Source organism: Elephas maximus, chromosome 15, assembly GCF_024166365.1.
Source record: "Elephas maximus indicus isolate mEleMax1 chromosome 15, mEleMax1 primary haplotype, whole genome shotgun sequence".
Taxonomy (NCBI): domain Eukaryota; kingdom Metazoa; phylum Chordata; class Mammalia; order Proboscidea; family Elephantidae; genus Elephas; species Elephas maximus.
This window is the reverse complement of record NC_064833.1, coordinates 62,807,258-62,827,930: the sequence shown is the minus strand read 5'-3', so window position 1 is coordinate 62,827,930 and position 20,673 is coordinate 62,807,258. Positions and strand designations below refer to the sequence as shown.

The following is a 20,673-nucleotide window of genomic DNA, read 5'->3' as shown; positions in this document are numbered from 1 at the left end:
ACTATTACTTTTCTGCCTATGGTAGAATTAGTATATGAGAAGTTCAAAAATGAAGTTTCAAATCAGTGCTTGATATTTGATAAACTGAACATTACTCTTCATAAGACAGATGGACAAGGACTAAATGTTTTATGAATTTTTTAAATGTTAATGTTTTATGAAGGAGCCTTGGTGGCGTAACAGTTAAGCCCTTGGCTGCTAACTGAAGGTTGGCAGTTTGAGCCCACCCAGCGGCTCTGTGGGAGAAAGACCTGGAGATATGCTCCTATAAAGAGACACCCTAGGAGACACTGTGGGGCAGCTCTACCATGTTACGTGGGATTGCTACGAGTCAAAAATAACTTCCAGGCAGCCAACAACAACGTTTTATGATTAGAGAAGGGGAGTAGTTATTACCATGTTCACTCCTGGACTCAGGGAATTGTGCGGAAAAGTCAAAAAGGAACCAAAATAATACATAGATTTTATGAATTATGACCAATAAATATTAAAAGGGAAAATAACATTCTCAGAATGATTAATGCAACATAATAGAAAAATAAATGAAATAAAAGATAGAATGTCAAATTAAAGAGTGAATATTTGAAGGTTACCCAATGTCTTTTTTTAAATGTACTACAATCTACAATCTTCAATAGTCAATTGCTGAGAACCCAAAAATATTTCTTGATCAATTAGCTGAACTACTTTTATGCTGCTTGATATGACCACTTTTTCTGCTCTGAGATCTGAATTCTATCTTTCTACCCATAGATATTTTCTGGAGCCTCTATGACTTAATTTTCCAGGCATTATGTTGAACAGAGTAAAAATACACACACACAGGGCCGACTTTATGGATGTGTGAAGTGCATAGTGATGCAGGGCCCGGTACTTAGAAGGGCCCTCTGCTTGGTTTAGTGTTCTGCTGTCGCTATCTTGAAGTTTTTCATTATTTTTCAACAAGAGGCCTACCATTTTCACTTTGCACTGGGCCCTGGAAATTCTCTAGCTGGTCATGAACACTCACATGTATGAAGCTCCACACTGTGGATAGCAACGAATGTCTTGGAAACATTTTCAGTCTGGTGGGGAAAACAGACGTCAAATGTGTAGTTTCAAGGATCAAGAGTATCATGAAAAGGGAAGGATGAGGCGCTGCTTGAACCAGGTAGTCTAGTTCTGTTTTATATATTGTGAAACTAGAGTCCAAAATAGTCCAAGAAAAGTTCACCTGTCCAGAATAATAATAGCTATATGTGAATGACCTATGATTCTAAATCAAGTCTCTTCGATTTTCAAGACGGAGCTCAGGAACGAACTTTGAATTTTATCACATGAATGCCGAGCATCTACTTATATGATCATATGTTTTCTGGTTGCATTTCCGGATAAACTATAAATGTAACAGAATACTGAATTCAAGTTGCTAATATTTAATTCAGAATTTTGCAATTATATTCATGATTGGGATATGTTTGTTCTTTATTTTATATCCAAGTGAGATTGGGATGTTTTTTTCAGGTCTTGCTAGCTTCCTAAAGGGAATTGGGTATTCTTCTGTTGTTTCTCAAAACTGCGATTGTTTGAACCCTATACAAACTATTTGTTTCTGGAAGGCTGACTGGCATTCAGCAATAAAACATACTTAATTTCATGGGTGAAGCCCAGGTGTAAGATGAGACTGTCAGTTTTAAGCATAACACAAGTAGAAAAGAAAGTGATTTGTTCTTTAGTCTAAATCATAATGACCATGTCAGAATGTTAGGAACCCTGTGGAGATGTGTATGTCATCATACCAGTGATAGCTAGAGCATGGAAATGAATGAAGTTATCCAACCTGCACATGAGATAAGAGACGAGAGGAGAATGCAATGCCAGGAGAAACCTTGAGCCATCAGCATTCAGGAGCAGATGGAGGAACGGGCACCCACCAACAAAACTGACAAACAGGAACAGCAAAATAGGAGCTCCAGGTAAAGCAGTATCCCAGAAGGCAAAGGAGGGTAGTTTCAGAATAGTTCAAGTAGTCAGTATTTCCAAATGCCACGAAGAGGCTGGGCCAGATGAAGATTGAAAAGTGTATCCCCTGAATTTGGCAGGTAAGAGATTGTCCATGGTCTTCATGAGAACAGTTTCGGAAGAGCATTGTAAACAGCAATATTCCAGTTTGTGAGGGGTGGGGAAAGAAGCCAATGAAGTGAGAGGAGAAATTTTTTTTAAATGTTTGGTAATGATAAAATGACTAGGTAGTGGTTTGAAAGACACCTAAGGCTTAAGGAAATTTTTCATTTTCAAATAAGGAACGGAATTGATCATATTTGTATATAAGCTGATAAAATTAGGTTCTATGGAACTAGGAAGTCACGGAACCAGGAAACCCGAGGTACCTGATTTTTTTTTCTTATTATCTCCCATTTCAATCTTTAAATTCTGTAATTCTAAACAATCAATCTCCACTATAAATTAGGTGCCAAATTTTATACTTCTTATTCAAATGTTTGCTTGTCTATTTCTGGATCAAATGTCATCAGCCTGTCTAAGAAAAGAAATCTAGTATTTCTCAAATCACCCTTTAGAAGGAGTAGCTGTAATTTGTATAATTTGGGTAATCCAGCCCTTTGTTGTTTTAGTGGATGTGTTTGGTTGCTAATTAGAAGTATCTCTGATATGCCAGAATCTGGAGGGACACGTCGCATCACCATGATCAGAATTGACTCGATGGCAACGGGTTTGTTTTTGTTTTTCTTTTATGCTTTTGACCACTGCCTTTAGAGAAGATTAATTAGAGACGATTACACCTATGACAATTTTCTTTATGCAAACTATTTGAAAAAAAATGGAAAAATATTTTGCTTTGTTGCCTTTAAAACACCTGGATGGATCCCATTCGCTTTTATCAGTTAGTACGTGAAGATGTAGAGTTCTTGTGAGATCACGGAGAGCAGTGACAGTGTCTTATTTAACCTGGAATTCTCAGTACTCAGCAGAACACCTTTCAAGTTACAGATTCTACCCAGGTGTGATTTGTGGGAAAGGAAGAAAGCGAACGACACAAGTGTTGGCTTGCTGCTCTGAACAAGCCTGTGTCAGCTTCCAGGGATGTTACAGTACCACCCATGGACTGACCCTGATATGGTCTAATGTTCTGGTTTGCATGTAAGAATTCTTATACTTAATATAAATTTAGACTTATTTTCCTATTATAGGGGGCTGTCTGTCCTATTTAAATCATTTTATTGTTAGATAGAAAATTAGTCAAATCTGCCTCTCCTTCAGGCAAGCCAGGTTTGTCCCAGCACATTTGTCTTTGCTTTCACTGTGACTGGACCCTCAGAACATCTATTAACTTGTATATGACATGGGGTGATGAAGTGGATTGCAACAGTAATGTCATTAAAGTAATACAAAAGGATCTTGCACTACCCTAAGTTCCTAGGGTATCAGCTCTTGCTCTGTGACAATAATGTGTCAATTAACTGGCATCCTGGAAGTACCATTAACTTGCTTGCCCAAGATTTAATATATTGGCTGACAGTGACATATACGCTTCAATGAGAAGAGCACAAAAATTGAAATTATCAGGAGACCAAAACGCAGAGTCTTTTAGTGTGGTGTAGCAGACAATGATTTCTTCAGACAATGGAGCAGAGTGTCATATTTTCTTGAGTAATCTGCTCTGTGAAATGGCACCTGTATGCCTTGGTTTTCTTGTTTCTTTTTCTATGTCAGCAATTCTCTGTAATGTTTAACAAGTTTTCTAATCATGTCTTCCTTGTTGGATTTTTTTTTTGACCAATTTTTTAAAAAATCCCCGCTCTGTCCTTGGCAAAACATTATTTTAACTAATGAAATGTAAACTTTCCTATTTCTGTTATTTTCCTCTTTTCAAAATGATATTCTGTGTCATTCTCATGCTCTGAGTTATGATATCATAACTTTGATATTCTAAAAATAGACTTCATGAAATTAGGATTGTTTACCAAATACAAATGTTTCTATGTATTAAGCTATTTGAATTTATATTATGAACTACTGAATATATATATATAAACCGAAACCAAACCCACTGCTGTCAAGTCGATTCCAACTCATAGTGAACTTATAGGACAGAGTAGAACCGCCCCATAGAGTTTCCAAGGAGTGTCTGGTGGATTTGAACTGCCAACCTCTTGGTTAGCAGCTGTAGCACTTAACCACTATACCACTGGGGTTTCCATATATATATATATACCAAAAAAAATAAATTAATAAAACCCTTTGCTGTCAAGTTGATTCTGACTCATAGTGACCCTATAGGATAGAGTAGAATTGCCCCATAGGGTTTCCAAGGAGCGCCTGGCGGATTTGAACTGCTGACCCTTTGATTAGCAGCCATAGCACTTAACCACTACGCCACCAGGGTTTCATGTGTGTATGTATATATATATATATATATATAATTTTTTCTTTTTTTCACTTTATTTACATGGTCTAAGTGGCCTGCAATGAGACTTAATCCCCTCCCGCCCCTCCAGAAAAACCACATACACACCACAAATATTGCGTACGGTATATTGACCATTTAAGAATGATCGAAATGTTGAGACTAGATCAAGACGTTGAGACTTTGCAGGCATCCTCTGATAACAGCCAGCTCTAAGTCAGTGACTTTAAAATAAAATCCAAAAACAAAAACAAAAATTGAAGGCTTTCAAGAGTCACAACAATCAATATCAAAAAACAGGAAGGTTCAGAGATCCAGAGATCTCAGGAGGTGGAAACTAGGAAGTTCTCCGAGTATTAAGCAGGTCATTTTCATACTATTGTTGTTGTTTTAATCCTGATTAGAGCTACTATCTTTTCGACTTTAATTTTTCTCTGGGTCTTTTTAGGCCCTTGATGCCCTTAATATTTGTTTTGTTAGCTTGCATTTGACTTCAGACAATCCCTTCTTCTTCCCATGAAATCCTTATAGAAACTGTAAAATGAAATAAACCTCATAGAAACATGTTCTTGCAAGTAGACTCTTCAGCAGTTCTCTCTTCATACTTCTCGCATTGTTTAGGTCCAGCTAATTTAATATACCATATCAGTAAACGGAGTTAACTGGAACTTTGCTTTGCCATGATAGTCGTAAGCACTGGCTCAAACGCTGTGTGCTTCTGAAATGCGTTGTTGCCAAGACAATGAGTTTCTCCCAGTGCAAAATCACCAACAAAAGTGTTGTGTAGCTGTTTGCTCTGACAATGCATTTTATGTTACTAGAAATAAGGCTCAAATAGCACCTTCGAGTATGGACGCATAATGGTAATCAGTTTCATGTTTTCGTTGGCTTGTAAGACTTCCTGAACAGCTTTAATGAGCTTTTCACTATTGTACTATACATAACTCTAGAAAGACACAAAGGTACTGCAAAGGATTCCTTCTATCATACTGCACTTGGTTAAGCAGGCTCATTTTTCTTCCTGGGAATAGTCAAGTTCAGTACATAAACGTGTTCAAGTCTCCCGCAACTCTAAATAACTCTTCCTTTATTTCAACACATTTATCAACTGTGCCATACACAGTTCTAAAGGCTTGAAACATATAGGTATATGAAACAGACAAAAATAATTTCTACTAAGTAGAGTTCTAAATTAAAATCTAAATTTTAGTGAAGGCGATAGACAATAAACAATAAAGAAGTAAACATTATATAAAATGTTAGAAGTTTATTAAACTCTATGGAAAAAAATGGAGTCCTGTTGCAAAGTGGTTAAGAGCTATGGCTGCTAACCAAAAGGTCTGCAGTTCAAATCTACCAGCTGCTCCCTGAAAGCCCTAGGAGACAGTTGTGCTCTGCCCTATAGGGTCACTACGAGTCCGAATCAACTTCGTGGCAATGGATTTGGGTTTGGTTTATGGAGAAAAAATAGGATTAGGGTAACGGGATATGTGTGTGGCATGTGTGTGGCAGTGGAAAGGAGCGTTGTACGATTTTAAATAGGCCTCAGTGAAAAGGAGACATTTGAGCAAAGACTTAAAGGAGGTGAATGAGTGAGGCATATGTGGATATCGTGAGAAGTACATTCCTGGGGGAGGAAAGTCAGATCCAGCTCTAATGCAGGAGCATGTCTGGAGACGTCGAGCTATCTGCTTCTGTTGTTAGTTGCCGTGAGTTCATTCCCACTCACGGCGACCACACGTCTGCAGAGAACTGCTCCGTAAGGTTTTCAAGGCTGAGATCTTTCAGAAGCTGATCACCAGGCTTGTCCTTCTGATAGTAGTCAGGTGCTAAACCGTCCACACCACCCAAGGACTCCTTCTAGGAACTCTCTTTCCTCCTTTCCTTCCTATGTACCCCATTCATTTTGAGTCTTTTACACTTCCTATTTTCACACCCATCCATTTTTCACCCCGCTGCAACCTTGGTGACCACGTTTGAGGTCGACCATGAACTAGTTGGCTAGTTGTTGTTATTCATGATGCTATTTCCTAAATAACCTTTTCTTAAATTATAAAAAACAGAACATGTAAACTAAACATTTACTATAGACAAGCTGAATTTTGAAAACTTTAAACTCCATACGATCATCCCAGAGATTACAGCTGTTAATACCATGCTGCATATATTTCTCTCTGCACACAAAGTGTGCATATATATTTTTTAACCAAAACTAGGTTGTATTATACATATTGTCCTGCACCATGTTTTGTTTCCAGTCAATAATAACCATCTTTGTATTTTAGCGAAGTTCCTGGATGGGGCAAATGGTTAACGCACTCGACTGCTAACTAAAAAGTTGTTGGTTTGAGTCCACCCAGAGGCACCGCGGAAGAAAGGCCTCCTGGTGGTCTACTTCTGAAAAATGAGCCGCTGAAAATTCTTTGGAACACAGAGTTGTTCTCTGACATTCATGAGGTTGCCACATATAAGCTGGAGTCAACTCCATGGTAACTGGTTTGGCTTTGATTTTTTATATTTTAATAAATTTTTATATCATCTATTGCCCAGATCAGATTCAAATTCTCCGGCTGGCACCAAAATATTTATTATATTTGTGCTTTGGTTTCTTTTAGTGTATTACATTAGAAACCACACTCTGGGCACTAAAAATGCTTATTGCTGCTAGGCCATTTCAAGAGCTATAGCTGGAAAAATCATGACTTTATATTGATCTTTCTAATTACATTCAATAGTTCAGTTTTTTTCACTGAATTTTTTTAAATTGTACTTTTGTCTCTTTCACTGAAAATACTGACTTTTGAATATCATTAACTTCATTACATATTGCTTTAACAATAAAAAACTGCTGTCGAGTCAATTCTGACTCATAGCAACCCTATAGGACAGAGGAGAACTGCCCCATAAGATTCCCAAGGAGCAGCTGGTGGATCCGAACTGCTGACTTTTTGGCTAGCAGCCATAGGTGCTTATAAATAAAGTAATTACAAAATATCAATACCGATATTACATAAAAGCATATAACGTCCAGGGTATGTTTAAACTGTTTTCGTACTTCTTTCTATTGCTTGAATGCATCCTTCTAAGGACATACGTAACATCAAGATGTTGTATTCTAAAGTGATTTAAAATCAATCTTTTTCTCTTTAAAGTTATGTTCCCAATTTGATATATCGTTAGGTTCATTTGTTTCCAATTTTTTGTTTGTTTGTTTTATTTAGTTATACAGAAAGTTATGCCACAGAAGTTTTGTGTGAAAACCTCTATCTACCTCTTTTGACCATCTGCCCCTTTTCTCCTTCCCCCAATAGGTAAACATTTATACTGGCTTTTTATTTTTACTTCTAGTGTTTCTTTTTTGCAAATATAACAAATATGAATATGTATATATGCATGACTGCATATATGTATGTTTGTGTATGTGTATTCCAATTGCCTTCTTTCTCATACTAAAGGTAGTTTACAATGTATGTTGTACTGTTCTAAAGTTTAAAGTTCCCTCCATATCACAAAACAGTTATCTTCCATACCAGAAGGTAGAGGCTTTTGGGGTTTTTTTTGGGGGGGGGGCGGGTAAAATCTGCATTGTGTGGATGGCCTATAATTTATTCCACCAATATCTTATTGCTGGCCACTTGGTTTGGATGCAGTCTTGCAAAATATTTTAGGTACATCTCAACACTTAGCTTACTTGGCATCTCCAAAGCATTTGACACCTAATCACTCTTTCTTTCTTGTATCTTTTTTCCCTTCTGTGTTTCCCCTCACGTCATTTTCTTTTCTTACAGACTTGATTTTTCCTTCTCGTTCTTTGGATTCTCTTCCTCTGCCTGTCTACCCTTGGCTCCCTCCTCTCAGCTGCACTCACTTCCTGAGTCACCTCATCCACTCCAATGGCTTTAACCATCAGCTTTACATTGATCGCCCACATCTTGTGTTTCCACCCTAGACCTGCATGACCTTAAAGTTCCAGACCCTATTTTCCAACAGGATATGATACATTTCTACCTGAGTTTGTCAAAGATATTTCAAACTCAGCATACACAAACTGATTTTCTACCTCATTCTTCGCATTCTATATCCTCCCTGAATATATAACTGTCCACTCTATCCTCCAGGATAGAAACCTGAGAATAATAAAGGTAATCACTGCGTACTACGATCTGCTTGCTTATATCCATCCTTTCTTGTCCATTCCTGCTGCCTTTGTTTAGCTCCCCTTTCTTGTCTCCTTGACTACAGAACTTCCTTAGAAGGTATTTCTGAAAAAAATGATCTAAGTATGTCACTCTCATTAAAAATTTTCAGTGACTTCCCATTTCCTCAGGGTAGTGTCCAAATTTCCCTGTATGGAATACAAGGTTCCTCATGACTTAGTGTCACCCTCCACTTCCTGCCACTCTCAGGTCCCTTAAGTGTCCCACAGAGCATCCTGGACCCTCAAGTCTTTTAGATATCATTGTGGATTGAATTGTGTCCCCCCAAACATGTGTTGAAATCCTAACCCCTGTACCTGTAAAAGTAACCCTGTTTGAAAATAAGGTTTTTCTTTTGCTGTATTAATGTATTAATACCAAAGTAGGGTGGATCCTAAACCTAATCACTCCTGAGTTATAAATGTGCAAAATGGACGCAAAGACATAGAAAGAGGGAAGACAGATAGATGCCAAGGACCACCAGGGAATGCCAAGGATTGCCAGCAGGCATCAGAAAGTATGAGAGGCTTACAGAAGGAATGGACACAGCTGAGACATTGATTTGATTTTTAACCTCCAAAACTTTGAGAAAATAAATTTTAGTTTTTAAAGCCACCCATTTTTGGTATTGCTGTTACAACAGTGCTTAGTAATTAAGACATATGTTCAGGTTGCCTACCTCTGCAGATACCGTTCTTTCAGCCTAGAGTACCCTTTCCCATGTCATCTTTCAAGTTTAGCTCAGATTTTATTTCCCCAGGGATATTCTATCTAATGTCAATTGCATGGATTAAGTCCTTATGGTATTAAATGCTTTTATTGTAATTGTTTTGGGTAACTTCTCCCCACACTATGAGATCCTTGAAGTCTCAGACTTCTGTTAAGTTAATGGTATCTTTTGAGCCTAGCACAGAGACTGTCTTGCCTTAGGTGTTTTATGTAAGTTTGTTGAATGAATGGATGACCATGTCTCTTGTGGCATGTACCACACTAATAGACCTTGACAATTCCCTGTGGACAGATATCTATCAGATTGTGATTCTATTTTCTTTCTTTCTTTTTAATGATTTATTTTATTTTTGTTATTGTTGTTGAAAATATACACAGCAAAATGTACAATTCAATAATTTCTACATGTTCAATTCAGTTGTGCACCTGATTACATTTTTCGAGTTGTGCAACCATTCTCACCTCTTTTTCTGAGTTGTTCCTCCCTCATTAACATAAACTCACTGCCCCCTAAGTTTCCTATCTAATCTTTTGAGTTCCTGCTGTCAATTTGATCCATATAGATAGATCTTAAAAAAGCATAATGCTCAAGGCAGACATTCTTTACTAGTTAAACTATTGGTTGGCTTTAAGAAGACTTCAGGGGATATTTTTGGTTTAATCTAGGGCAGTAGTTTTGGGTGTTCAAGCTACATAAAGTCTGGATTCCACAATAACTTCAAATGCTGCTCTGAATTTTTCCCCTTTGATCAGAATTCTTCGATGGAATATTAGATCAAAATTCTCAGTAATGGTAGCCAGCACCATCCAGTTCTTCTGGTCTCATGGTAGGGGTGGGAGGAAGGGGAAAAGGGGGTGAGAGGCCATGGCTTATGGAGCCCTTGTGGTGCAGTGGCTAAAATGCTCAGCTACTAACTGAAAGTTCGGTGGTTTGAACATACCAGCTGCTCTGAGGAAGAAAATTGTGGCAGTCTGCTTTCATAAAGATTTACAGCCTTGGAAACCCTATGGGGAAGTTCCACTCTGCCCTGTAGGGCCATTATGAGTTGGGATCAACTCGAGGGCAATGGGTATTGCTTACGCAGTACTGAGTTTCAGTTTACAGTGATGGAAAAATCTCATTGATTAAGGGTAGGGTTGCATAGCTGATTATTGTAATTGCTGTCAATAAGTTGTACACCTACAAAAAGTTGAGTTGGCAAAAGTTGTGTGATAGAAATATTTACAACAATGACAAAAAAAAAAAAAGAGTAGCTGCTGAAACTGCTTATGTACAACATGGGATTTTGTTACTTGGAGGTTTAGGGTCATGGTTTCATGGGACAGCCCAGTTAACTGGCCTAATAAGGTGTTTCGTGCTTTTGTTTTACCTCCTACTTTGTTGGTAGTACCTGGGGTCTTAAAAGCTTGCAAGTGGCCATCCAAGGTACAACAATTGGTCTCTATGTGCTTGGAGCAACAGAAGAAGGAGAGTCAGGAATAGGAGGAGGAAATGGATGTGGTTCTATTTTCAATGTTTAGCACAGTCCCTGGGACATCATTGGCACTCAGTAAAGGTACAGCCAATATTATCTTAGAAGTTGGTACTTAGGATATTAAATTAACCGGAATACTTCACTTCTCAAAAATCCTAGCTATAGAGTGATTCCACTTTATAGATGCATTCACTTCAATATAATTAAATATTTTTTAAATACCCTTAAACAACAAGTCTACTATTATGATTATTCCATAAAATATCTGATATTAATAGTAATAAGTAGCATATGAAAACACTGGTGGCATAGTGGTTAAAAGCTACAGCTGCTAACCAAAAGGTTGGCAGTTTGAATTCACCAGGCAATCCTTGGGAACCATATGGGGCAGTTCTACTCTGCCCTATCAGGGCAATATAAGTTGGGATCAACTCGAGGGCTATGAGTCATAGGGTTGCTATGAGTCAGAATCAACTCGATGGCAATGGGTTTGGTTTTATCTAGCATATATGGCTACGCTGTAAATGTTACTTTAAGTATAAGGGACAGTTTCTATCCCTGGGAAGTTTAAGGTTCACAAACCACATGTAATCTAGATGTTTTAAAACACTATAAAGATGAAATGAAACTTTCTTTAAAAAAATTGTTTCTAAGAGGATTTAACATCACCCCGATTTTTATACACTTCAATGTTCTATAGCTAAGAAATAAAGAGACAAGGAAATAAGACAGTAAAGGGGAACAGAATTTAGATAAATATGAAATAGTCTCATGTTAATTTCTTATTAATATTTCCATTTAAATAATACCATTAAGTTTAAAATATCTTAATTCTAGTGGTAAAATCCGTTTTAGTTATTTTATTCCATTCCATAAACAAATCAACAAACAAAGAATTTGAAATTGAGAAGACTGACTGTAGATATTATTCCAGAATCACTTGTTTTTATTTGCAGCATAGTAGTTTATGGGAGTATTTGGTTATAATAATATTTATGATGACTAATAGGGTTTCTAGGCAGCACTGAAAGTACAATTTTCTAAGTATGTATCTTGGCAGACAGATTATTTGGGTCCATAAAATATGTTTTATCAGCTAGTGTGGGTGTTAGTTTTACTGTTGGTTTTCACGTTTATTTATCGGCTAGTGTTGGTGTTAGTTTTACACTTGGCTTTGAATTTTATTTGTATTCTGGAATTGTGAATAAAAAAAAAAACTATGTGAATTGGGGAAACCCTGGTGGCGTAGTGGTTAAGTGCTATGGCTGCTAACCAAGAGGTCGGCAGTTCAAATCCGCCAGGTGCTCCTTGGAAACTCGATGGAGCAGTTCTACTCTGTCCTACGTAGTCGCTATGAGTCGGAATCAACTCGACGGCAGTGGGTTTGGTTTCTTTTGGTTTATCTGAATTGCAAGGACAACAATTTGATAATTTTCATACATTCATTGATAAAAAATACTTTCATTTATTTGCAATATGTTCAAACCTCCTCTGTATTGTCTAATATATATTAAACACTGTCAAAGTATAAAAATCACCTATATTTTGGTAATGCTGATAAAGCAGTATGATCACAAGAAGAAACTGACCTCTAAAACTAACAATTTATGTTGGAATAGACACACATTGAACAATATGAGTGTCTGTATAATGTTCTAGATCTCAGTTATGAATATAAGGTACTATGAATATATTAACACATTCAAAATTATATTTCAAGATTTTTTTTCTCCCTTCAGAGTTATTAACTTGTGAATTTATACAACTACTTTTTACTCATGCCACCATTCCTCAAAAAAAAATTTGGAAACCTTTCTTAGAGTAGGTTTCAGAGCCTCCAGTATATTATTTTCAAAATCCTTGTATAAAAATGGCATGGGGGTGGCATCTGATCTTCTCTAACTTCACACCTGGGAGGGAGAATCAAGATCAATAGCCCAAGGCTGATTCCTATGAGGCAGAGGTCAGACATGCCTTCTCTTTCAGCCAGCTTTACCAATTCTGACACCAACTCTCTCTCCCACAGCACCCTCTACTTCTCTGCTGAGTTTGATAATTCATTGCCACTGTCACACAGAACTCACAGGTAATACTCACAAATATGGTGTTTATTAGGGAAGTAACATGTTACAACTGAGGTTCAGAAAAGCTCAGAATAGTTTTTCCATCAGGGTAGCCTCTTCTTAGCTGTGCCCAAAGGCATGCCTCTCTCTGGCCCCTCAGCCGATTGTGCAAGTGTTAGTTATAAAGCTCTTTTAGCTCTGCCAATAAGTGCCCAGAGGCACCCCACTCTGCCAGTAAGCCTCAGTCTGAGGGTGCTCAATTCTAGCTTTGTGGGCTGGGAAACCCACTGTGCAGCCTCCTTCCGGTCTCTCCTGCTGTTGTTTCTCTGCCATCACTTCTTGCCACTTCAGTGTTATAGTGCTGTCTCTCTCTTTCTCAGTCTCCTAGTTCCAGGAGCTTCTCAGTGCAGGAATCCCAGGTCCAAAGGAAACGCTCCACTCCTGGCTCTTCTTTCAAGGTTGTGGTGAGATCCTCCCTTCCACCTCTGTGATGGCTCATTTTAAGCCTAGCAGGATGGCAAAACTGACCAATTCCCTTATTAGGATTCCATAGACCTTATTATCATGGTCCCACCCAATCATTTGGTGGGAGTTACAAAATCTGTGGCTAGACGGGCCATATGAAGTAACTAATTACACCTCACCTTGTGTTTCTTTTTTTTTTAAAACAGTGAAAAACAATTCAGAAACAAAGAGAATGGAATTCTTTTAAAAATCATTATTGATTAATTTTGGCAGAGCCACAGACTCAAATGCCTACAAGGCCAGGTAGGTAGTATAAGATGGATGCCAAGGGCCTTCTGGGGGCTGCAGTGACTGGAAAGTCAGGCCTTATCTACAGGAACTGGAACACAGGATCAGCCTGACCTAGCTTTCCAGTCTTGCAGGCAAAGGTGAATGGGTTCAAACCACCAACCTGTTGGTCAAAAGTCTAGCACTTAACCATTTGAGCCACTAGAAAGTCCATACTCTACGTAAACTCTTCTTAAACGTCACATAAATTCAACTCACTTCAGCACACCAACTGTTGTACTCAATAATTTACCAATAGCACTGTAACAGAGAGTGGGAGCAAAATGGAATCGTATCACATTAGTTTGTCTTTTTCTTTTAACCAGTGAGGCCTTTCCCTTATAATATCCCATTGTAAATTTTGTGGTTTGATTAGGTTGGTTTATAATGTTTAGTATTTGTAAAAAAAAGTACATGGTGGTATGATTTCCTCTCCTGAATTAATGTAATGGAAAGCTCTGAGTCTATTATATAATAGCATTTCAATTTTTAATTTATACTTTTATTATTCCCTGCAATTGAGTCTTCCTTGATCTGTCAGTCTCCAGCTTTTCCATCTCCATTTTTTTTCATAGCAACCAGAGCAATCTTTCAAAAATGCATATTTGATCATAGCACTGTTCTGCTTAAAAATCTTCAGTGATCTCCATTATCTCTAGCGTGAAGGCTAAACTCTTAAGAACCTTTGTAAAGGGACCTACCTTTACCTCCCCAACGTATTTCTTACCATACTTCTTCTCCCAAGTAGTTATTTTGCCGAATTCCAAACACGCCATACAGTTTCATGTATCTTCCCCTTTGCATACACTGTTCCTTTGGCAAGAAACATCTTGATCAATGCAGGTTTTCTTTCCTTTTTTCTTAATTTTCGACAATTTCAAAGGTTAGGAGATAGTCATTCTGAATTCCTTGCAAGTTAAAAGACATACGACCAGTACTGGCCAAGAAAATTGTGAGCAGAAGTAACTCATGTTATTCCTGGGTCAAGGCAGGGAAAAACCCATGTGTGATTCTCTGATCTCTTCTCCTGCCTCGTTGGCCAAGATGGGCGCATGTTCTAGATGGAACACCTCTTAGTTGTGGGGTCTGAATTACTAAGTGACTATATGAAACAGAGCCTGGTCTAACGTGCGATGAACTTATAGCATGAAGGACAAATCAACTTTTCTTGTGCTAAACTACTGAGATTTGAGGATTAACATATTAATGCATTACAACCTAGGCAATCATGAAAAATATGACTGCACTGTTATTTTTAATTTTCATCTTTGCCATTACTAATGAGGTTGAACTTTCATGTACTTATTGAATACTTACTTGTATGTTATTCAGGAACTTTAGTTCTTCTTTGATGAAATGCCCATTCATATCCTTTGCATATTTTTCTACTAGACTGTTCGTCTTGATTTATAACACGTCTTTGTATATTACGCTGTATGAACTCTTTTATGTCATTTGTGCTGAAATCATTTTTTTTTCCAGTTTACTAGTTGTCTTTTGGTTTTCTTTATGATATATTTTAGTATCAAATGTTTAAAAATAATATGCATAACCTATCAATACTTTAAAATACTTCTTTTCTCATTTTTTCTTTTTTTTTATGAGAGAGTCCTTCTAAAATTTTTAATTAGATTGATTTTTCTCTAATATTATTATTTCCTACTTTTTGGGACATGAGATTCCATAATCTGTGACTTATGCTGTTGCATGCTGTTTGGAAGGGATATAGCTTTGTGACACATGCATCTGTCTTAAAATTTACTCAGCTCTTTCTCCTAAATTAGAAAAGGCTAATTTGGTGACGTGCTTTTGAGTTATCCCTTAAACAACATCCTTATAACATCAAATATCTATTGAAAACGTTTGGGACAACTAAGTCACTCGATACTTCTCCAAAAGCCTGTCAGCTCCGGGGATGCGGAACACCCAACGGAGAACAAGCCTGAAAGCAGGAACCTTCCCAGCCACAAGGGGAAATGCCTGATTCAGTGACGCAAGAAGCCTGGGAGACTAGAAGAGGAAAAGGTTCTCTTCTTCAGTAGATTTTTGTTGTCGTTAGGTGCCGTTGAGTTGGTTCCAACTCAATGTGACCCTATGTACAACAGAACAAAACACTGGCCAGTCCTGCACCATCCTCACAATCATCACTATGTTTGAGCCCATTGTTGCATCCATTGTGTCAGTCCATCTCGTTGAAGATCTTCCACTTTTTTGCTGAATCTCTAATTTACCCAGCATGGTGTCTTTCTCCAGGGACTGGTCCTTCTTGATAGTATGTCCAAAGTACATGACATGAACAAGTCTCCTAATCCTTGCTTCTAAGGAGCATTCTCACTGTACTTCTTCCAAGGCAGATTTGTTCATTCTTCTGGCAGTCCATGGTACATTCAATATGCTTCACCAACATCATAATTCAAAGGCATCACTTCTTCTTCAGTCTTCCTTATTCACTGTCCAACTTTTGCATGCATATGAGGTGATCAAAAATACCATGGTATGGATCAGGTGCACCTTAGTCCATAAAGTGACATGTTTGCTTTTGAACACTTTAAAGAAGTCTTTTGCAGCAGATTTGCCCACTGCTTTTTTTTTATATGTCGTTTGATTTCTTGACTGCTGCTTCCAGGGGACTTGACTGTGGATCCAAGCAAAATAAAATCCTTGACAACATCAGTATTTTCTCCATTTATCATGATGTTGCATATTGATTCAATTGTGAGGATTTTTGTTTTCTTTATATTGAAGCGTAATCCATAATGAAGGCTGTAGTCTTTGATCTTCCTCAGTAAGTCCTTCAAGTCCTCTTCACTTTCAGCAAGGAAGATTGTTTCATTTGCATATCGTAGGTTGTTAATGAGTCTTCCTGCAATCCTGATGTCACATTCTTCTTCATATAGTATAGCTTCTCAGATTATTTGCTCAGCATACAGATTGAATTCATATGGTGAGAGGATACAACCCAGGCACACACTTTTCCTAATTTTAAACCATGCAGTATCCCCTTGTTCTGTCTGAATGACTGCCTCTTGGTCTATGTACAGGTTCTTCACGAGCGCAATTAAGTGTCCTGGAACCCATCCTTCGCAATGTTATCCATAATTTGTTATAACCCACACAGCCAAATGCCTCTGCATGGTCAATAAAATACAGTTAAATATCTTCCTGCTCTTCCCTGCTTTCAGGCAAGATCCATCTAACATTAGCAATGATATCCCTGGTTCCACGTCCTCTTCTGAATCCAATTTAAATTTCTGGCAGTTCTCTGTATATGTACTGCTGAAACCATTTTTGAAGTATCTTCAGCAAAATTTTACTTGCATCTGATCTTAATGATATTGTTGGATAATTCCCACATTCTTTGGAATGGGCAAAAATATGGATCTCTTCCAGTCAGTTGGCCAGGTAGCTATGTTCCAATTAACTTGGCATACATGAGTGAGCACTTCCAGAACTGCATCTGTTGAAACATCTCAATTGTTATTCCCTCAATTTCTAAAGCCTTGTTTTTGCCAATGCCTTGGGTGCAACTTGGACTTCTTCCTTCAGTACCATCAGTTCTTGATCATATGTTACCCTCCTGAAATGGGTGAATGTCAGCAAGTTCTTTTTGGCACAATGACTGTGTATTCCTTCCATTTGTTTTTGATACTTCTTGCATCATTCAATATTTTGTCCATAGAGTCCTTCAACATTGCAACTCAAGGCTTGAATTTTTTTCTTCAGTTCTTTCAGTTTGAGAAATGCTGACCATGTTCTTCCCTTTTGGTTTTCTAACTTCAGGTCTTTGCACATTTCATTATAATACTTTGTCTTCTTGAGCCGCCCTTTGAAATCTTCTGTTTAGCTCTTTCACTTCATCATTTCTTCCACTCGCTTTAGCTACTCTATGTTCATAAGCATGTATTAGTCTCTTCTGACACCCATTTTGGTCTTTTCTTTCTTTCCTATCTTTTTAATGACCTTTTGCTTTCTTCATGTGTGATGTCCTTGGTGTCATCCCTCAACTTGTCTAGTCTTCAGTTACTAGTGTTCAATATGAGTCAAATCTATTTTTGAGATGGTCTCTAAATTCAGGTGGGATATACTCAAGGTTGTATTTTTGCTCTTATGGACTTGTTTTAATTTTCTTCAGCTTCAACTTGAAATTGCATAGGAGCAATTGATGGTCTGTTCCACGGTTGGCCCATGGCCTTGTTCTGACTGATGATTTTGAGCTTTTCCATTGCCTCCTCCCACAGATGTAGTCAATTTAATTCCTGTGTATTCCATCTAGTGAGGTCCACTTGTATAGTCACCATTTATGTTGTTGAAAAAAATTTCCAAGAAATAGGTTGTTAGTCTTGCAAAAGTCTATCATGCAATCTCCCGCATCATTTCTATCACCAATCTATCATGCGATCTCCCGCGTCATTTCTATCACCAAGACCACATTTTCCAACTACCAGTCCTGCTTCATTGCTTACAACTTTTGCATTCCAATCACCAGTAATTATCAACAAAGCTTAACCGCATGTTTAATCAATTTCAGATTGCAGATGTTGGTAAAAATCTTCAGTTTCTTCATCTTTAGCCTTACTGGTTGGTGCATAAATTTGAATAATAATCATATGGACTGGTCTTCCTTGTCAGCGTATGGATATTACCCTATTACTGACAGTGTTGTGCTTCAGGATAGATCTTGAAATGTTCTTTTTGATGATGGATTCGACACCATTTCTCTTCAATTTCTCATTCCTGGCGTAGTAGACCATATGATTGTCTGATTCAAAATGTCCAATACCAGTCCATCTCAGCTCACTGATGCCTAGAATATCTATCTTTATGTGTTCCGTTTCGTTTTGAGAACTTCCAATCTTCCTTGATTCATACTTTGTACATTCCAATTTCCAGTTATTAATGGATGTTTGCAACTGTTTTTTCTCATTTTGGGTCATGCCATATCAGCAATGAAGGTCCCGAATGCTTGACTCCATCCACGTCATTAAGGTCGACTCTACTTTGAGGAGGCAGCTCCACCCTAGTCATACTTTGAGTGCCTTCCAACCTGAAGGGCTTTTCTTCCAGCAGGATGTCAGAAAATGTTCTACTGCTCTTCATAATGTTATGGATTGAATTGTGCCCCCTAAAAATGTGTGTAAATTTGGCTAGACCATGGTTCCCAGCATTGTGTGATTGTCCACCATTTTGTCATCTGATGTGATTTCCATAAAAAAAAAAAATCCTGCTGCTATAATGTTAATGAGGTAGTATTAGAAGCAGTTATGTTAATGAGGCAGGACTCAGTCTATAAGATTAAGTTGTATGTTGAGTCAATCTCTTTTGAAATATAAAAGAGAAAAGTGAGCAGAGAGACAAGAGGACATCATACCACCAAGAAAGCAGCACCAGGAGCAGAGTGCATCCTTTGGACCTGGGATTCCTGCTCTGAGAAGCTCCTAGACTGGGGGAAGATTGATGACAAGGACTTTCCCCCAGAACCAACAGAGAGAGAAAAACTTCCCCTAGAGCTGACACCCTGAATTTGGGCTTCTAGCCTCCTAGAATATGAGAGAATAAATTTCTATTTGTTAATGCCATCCATTTGTGCTATTTCTGTTGTAGAGGCACTAGATATCTAAGATACATAAGGTTTTTCACTGGCCATTTTTTTCTTTTTTTAGAACTAGATTGATAGGTCTTTCTTCCTAGTCTGCCTTAGGCTGGATGTCCCACTGAAACCTGTCCACCATGGGTCACCCTGCAGGTATATGAAATACCGATGGCATAGCTTCTAGTGTCACAGCAACACTGAAGCCACCACAGTACTACAAACTGACAGATGAGTGACGGGTAGATTTTTAGTTAGCAGCTTATACCTACACTGTTTTATGTGATAGTAAAATACAGGTTGAGGACTTAGAAGCATTTTCCTAAGATAATAGGAAATATCTTTGATTATTTTTGCAGTTGTAAAGGTGAAACAATCTAGTAAATTATTAAGTTGGACATTAGTGGAACCTTTCAGTAGAAGTAAACACACTATATGTAATGAGAAACTATTGCACTATTTTTTCAGTTGCACGTGATGCATTCTAAGGTTTATACCAAAAAAACAAAAAACAAACCCATTGCCATCGATTCAATCCTGACTGCTAGTGGCCCTTTAGGACAGAGTAGAACTGCCCCGTAGGATTTCCAAGTAGCACTTGGTGGATTCGAACTGCCAGCCTTTTGATTAGCAGCCGTAGCTCTTAATCACTATGCCACCAAAGTTACCAGATTCATGCTAGGATGTAATAAGACTCAGTTCTCTAATCAAGGACATACAGCTGCTCCTTTTTTACACAAAGTTCTGATGAGGACCTCAAGATCTACTGTTGTTATTGTTAGGTACCCTTGAGTCAGTTGCAATTCATAGAGATCCTGTGTACAACCGTACGAAACACTGCCCGGTCCTGCACCATCCTCATGATCATCGTTATGTTTGAACCTATTGTTGCAACCACTGTGTCAATCTATCTCACTGAGGGTCTTCTTCTTATTCTCTGACCCTCCACCAAGCATGATGTCCTTCTTTAGGAACTGGTCCCTCCTGATAACATGCCCAGAGTATGTGAGATGAAGTCTCGCCATCCTCACTTCTAAGGAATATTCTGGCTCTACTTCTTCCAAGACAGATTTGTTCGTTCAAGATGTGTAAGGACCCACAAGACTCTGGAATTCTGCAAGATCTGAAGGGTGTCTGGGTGACTGAGTGATGTTGGCAAGGTAGGGGTGATTGTGTGTGTGCATGTGTGTGCATGTGCAACACACAATATTAGATTCAAACATCCTTATCAGAAGCTTGGCCTCAACAATCAATATTGACAGTAGTGGTATGCATTGGTGGGTTCAAAACTAACAGTGAGTCTATTTCTTTTCTTTTGGGGAAAATTTAAAAAAATTATTTCCTTAAGGCACACCATTGTAGTGAACAAACCCAGGAGTTATTTAACTGTAACAAAACAAAACAAAACATTTTTTTTTCATTTTTT

The 20,673-nt window shown here is 37.9% G+C and overlaps 1 long non-coding RNA gene across 6 annotated transcripts in view; it reads left to right on the top strand.

Moving 5' to 3' along the window:
- Positions 1-20,673, top strand: part of LOC126058989 (uncharacterized) — a 38,015-nt gene that overhangs the window by 2,526 nt on the left and 14,816 nt on the right. For 4 of the 6 annotated variants that reach the window (XR_007513336.1, XR_007513337.1, XR_007513339.1 and 1 more), the window contains exons 2-4: positions 2,613-2,710; positions 13,540-13,636; positions 20,219-20,407. This is a non-coding gene — a long non-coding RNA (uncharacterized LOC126058989). Of the gene's footprint in view, positions 1-2,596; positions 2,711-13,539; positions 13,637-20,218; positions 20,408-20,673 lie in introns of all 6 variants that reach the window. The other 2 variants (XR_007513338.1, XR_007513341.1) reach the window with 2 other exon arrangements.